Raw genomic sequence first — 4,718 nt, forward strand, 5'->3', positions numbered from 1 at the left:
TGGGGCACCTGGGTGGCTCAGTTGGTTAAGTGTCTGACTTCAGCTCAGGTCATGATCTCACAGTTCATGGGTTCGAGCCCCACATCAGGCTCTGTGCTGACAGCTCAGAGCCTGGAGCCTGCTTCAGATTCTGTGTCTCCCTCTCTCTCTGCCTCTCCCCAATTTGTATTCTGTCTCTCAAAATAAATAAATGTTAAAAAAATTTTTTTAAATAATCTCTATATTTGAGGTGCCTGGATGTCTTAGTCAGTTGAGCACCTGACTCTTGATTTTGGCTCAGGTTATGATATCAGGGTTTGTGAAATCAAGCCCCAGGTAGGGCTCTGCTCTGACAGTGCTAAACCTGGAATTCTCTCTCTCCCCCTCTCCCTGCCCTGCCCCTGCTTGGGTGCTTTCTCTCTCTCTCAAAATAAATAAATATTTTTTAAAAATAAAATAAAATAAAAAAAAATAATCTCTACACTCAACATGGGGTTTGAACTCATGACCCCAAGATCAAGCATCATATGCTCTTCTAACTGAGCCAAACACGCACCCCATATATTGGGTTGTAACTTTTTTTTTTAAGTTTATTTATTTAATTTTGAGAGAGAGGCACCTGGGTAGTTCAGTTGGTTAAGCGTCCAGCCTCAGCTCAGGTAATGATCTCATGGTCCGTGAGTTTGAGTCCTACATTGGGCTTTGTGCTGACAGCTCAGCGTGGAGTCTACTTGGCATTCTGTGTCTCCCTCTCCCTCTCTCTCTGCCCTTCACCCTCTCACACTCTATCTCTCTTTCTCATAAGTTTTGAGAGGCAGACAGACAGCGTGAATGGTGGAGAGGCAGAGAGAGGTAGAGAGAGAATCCTAAGCAGGCTCTTCACCGTCAGTGCAGAACCACACACAGGCTAGAAGTCTGTGAGATCATGACCCGAGCCAAAATCAAGAGTCAGATGCTTTACCAACTGAGCCACGCAAGCACCCCCGGGTTGTAAAAACACCCCTGGGTTGTAATAGGAAGAGAAGGAAAGGCAAAATAGGGTGGTGGGGATATTAATAGACTACCTCAAGTACTGTAATAGAGTCTGTAGATACTGCCCAAAATTGAAAACACAAGAAATAGCATTATAAGCAGGATATTTTTTTAGAGACATGGAGGAAGTCACCATGCGAACTGAAAGAAGAGGTAGTTGGTAGTTCTTGCTTCTATAAAAGAGCAAAGGAAGGGGCTGGGCTGAGGAGTGGCTGTACTATTTGACTTTCTAACTGTGACTTTGTTTCAGCCTTAAAAATAGGCAAGAATTCACAGCTATTAGGGTGATACACATATCACGATTCATGGGAACAAGTAATGCCGAATTCTTTTTTTTTTTTTAATTTTTTTTTATTTCTAGGAGAGAGAGGGAGACAGCGTGAGCAGGGGAGGGTCAGAGAGAGAGAGGGAGACACAGACTCCAAAATAGGCTCCAGGCTCTGAGCTGGCAGTCAGCACAGAGCCCGACGCGGGGCTCGAACCCACGAACCGCGAGATCATGACCTAAGCGAAAGTCGGACGCTCAACTGACTAAGCCACCCAGGCGCCCCCAAGTAATGCTGAATTATTAATCTGTGTCACTATATCTGAATGGGAATTACCACATTTAATCATTTGCTTATTAACATAGAGGTCACTTCAGTTTATCATAATACTACTGAGAGTTAGAAAGAAATTGGGGGCTTCTATTCCCACCTGTATATGCCACTTGTCCAAAACTGGCATCTTGAAGCAAGGATCCACTTTAGTCAATACTTTTACAGTAGATACCATAGTTTTTCTGATATAAGCTAAAATATCATTATTCTTTGCAATAGATCAGAATCAGTTAAGAGCAGTGGTGTCCATGTTTACTTCCTTCACAGCATTTCAGCAGTTCTTCAGCACTCATCCCCCAAGAGTAGGGCCCTTTAGCTGGGCAAATTGACAGGGTCTGACCCTCAAACTTCCTGTTCTTTACATTCTTTTCAGATCCACATCCAATCGATCAGCAATGACAGGTCATCCTTCAAAATACACCAGAATCTGACAATTCTCACCATAACCACTAATACCCTAATTTGAGCCATTATTCTTTTTCACTTGGGCCACTGAAATAGTCTGGTAACTGCTCCCATCCTTGCCCATGCAGCAGCCAGAGTGATCCGTTTTGAATGTTATAATTTGTAAAACATTGGCCTATATGATGTACCCACCCCACCTATTCTTCTAACTCTGTCCCTTTCATACACTTCCCCACAGCTGCACTGGCCTCCTGGACCTTTCTAAAACCCTTTAGAACATCTTCTTGCCCTCTGCCTGAAATGCTCTTCTCCCAGATATCTAAACGGCTTACTCTCTTATTACCTTCGGGCTCTACTTTGTTACCTTATCAAAGAAGCTTTTCTTAACCCCCTGATATCAAGTAACCATTCCCCTCTATCTCTCCAGCACTCTCCAGTCCCCAGACTGGCTTAATTTTTCTCCATTATACTTATCATCTCAGGAATATTAGATGTTTCCTGTATTCTCTGTATTTCCCATTAGAACATAAGCTCTAGAAGAATTTTTCACTGCTGTAGCCCTAGTGCCTAAAAGAATGCCAGACACGTAATAGCTGCTCAATAAATTCTGTCACTTAAATGACACCTAACGTGATACCACAGGCAAATAATATGTCTTAGAGCAATGCTTCCTCAAGTGTGGAATCTGTTTATAAGAAATGATTTTAGATAGTATAAAGGTATGCATTAAATAACACTGAATCAAGTAGAAAGAATCTTTTCTTCTCAATGTTTTAATCCCTCTCATGTCAAGAAAGCCTCACATAGCGGTAGTGTATCTCTGATACTTGATAATTTATCCTTTTAAAGAATAGAGAATGGCCTTATAGAGTTTATTCAGAGCCTTTTGCAGGGAACAGTATCTGGCCAGAATTTTAATAACCTTGTTTTCACTGTACTATTTTTAGGAGCATTGTCTACTTCAATTAGGAGACTGGTAACATGTTAATCTCATTTAAATCTTGCAGTAACTCTTAAGAGAGATACATCATTTTGCATTAGAGGAAACTGAGTTTCCCATGAGACCAAAGTTTCCTTTGAGATAAAATTCCAATAACATAAAATTCACTATTTTAAATATTTTAAACTGTACAATTGTTTCTTAGTATATTCACAATGCTGCACAACCATCATTACTATCCAACTTCAGAACATCCTCATCACGCCCCCCGCAAAAAACCTACCCTTTAGCTATCACCCCCCCCCCCAATACCCTCACTCTTTCTAGCCCTAAACAACCACTCATCTTTCTATCTCTATATATTTGCTTAGTCTGGACATTTCATACTAAGGGAATCCTGTATGTAGTCTTTGGGACTTTTTTTTCACACTTAGCATAACGTCAAGGTTTATCCATTTTGTAGCATGAATCATTACTTCATTCCTTTTTATGACTGAATAATATTCCACTGTATGGATATTTAAACCACATTTCTTTACCTATTCATTAGCTGATGGACAAACATTTGACTTGCTTTCACTTTGGGACTACTACAAACAATGTTTTAGGCACAAAATGTACAAATTTTTGTTTGAACATCTGTATACCCAGGAGTAGAATTGCTGAGTCATGTGGCAATTCTGTTTAACGTTTTTTTTTTTAAGTTTATTTATTTATTTTGCAAGAGAGAGCGAAAACGAACACAGGAGGGGCAGAGGGTGAGGAAGAGAATCCCAAGCAGGCTTTGCACTGTCAGCACAGAGCCTGACCCAGGGCTTGAACCCCACGAGTTGTGACCTGAGCAGAAACCAAGAGTCAGACACTTAACCAACTGGGCTACCCAGGCACTCCAATTGTTTAATTTTTTGAGGAAAGGCCAAGTGTTTTACGAAGTGACTGTACCATCTTGCATCCCCCCCCACCAATATGTAAGTCTTCCATTACTCTACATACTAACTGGAACTTGGAGCTGTCCATTTCTTTAAAAATTTAGCCACTAAAATAGGTATTTCATTTTGGTCTTAATTGGCATTTCCCTCAGGATGTTGAGCATCTTTCCATGTGACTATTGGCCATATGTATACTTTATTTGGAGAAATATTCAAGCCTTTGCCCATTTTTAAATTGGGTTATTTTTGTTGGGTTGCGCACATTTCCTTCCAAAATAACTTAAGATAAAAATACATATCTAAAGAAAATATTAAGGAAACGGGAGTGCAATTGGACAAAAAGAAGTGAAGGCAATATAGAACGCAGGGACTAGTGTGAACAACACTCGCTCAGACCCCATGAGGAAGACTTCTGGAGTCACAGCATCAGGTTCAAACCCCGCTGTGCTTCTCAAGTGCTGTGCCTGAGAGTTTGGTCAAAATATGTAACGTCTGTGAGACTCAGTGTTTCCTATTTTAAAACTGGGATTTTCCGTGCCCTTAACACAGCTGTTGGGACAAACGAAATGACGCGGTGAAGCGCCACTCAGAGCTCGGCATGGCCACGCGCGCTATAAGCTTTAGCTACTACGATGACGGGCCACGAGGCCCGAGGCTCTGCCAGCTCCGCTCGCAGAACGTTCTACCCCAACGTCAACACCTACTAGCCCACCTGCGGCGCCAGCGCGCACAGACCTTTGTGCGCATGCTCCTCTCTCCACGCCTGCTCGCCAGGGCGCGCCCCTAGCTCGCAGCGTCTGGGACCGCGCCGCCTGACTTCCGTTTCCGGGGGAG

Source organism: Crocuta crocuta, unplaced genomic scaffold (assembly GCF_008692635.1).
Source record: "Crocuta crocuta isolate KB4526 unplaced genomic scaffold, BGI_CrCroc_1.0 scaffold69, whole genome shotgun sequence".
Classification (NCBI taxonomy): Eukaryota; Metazoa; Chordata; class Mammalia; order Carnivora; family Hyaenidae; genus Crocuta; species Crocuta crocuta.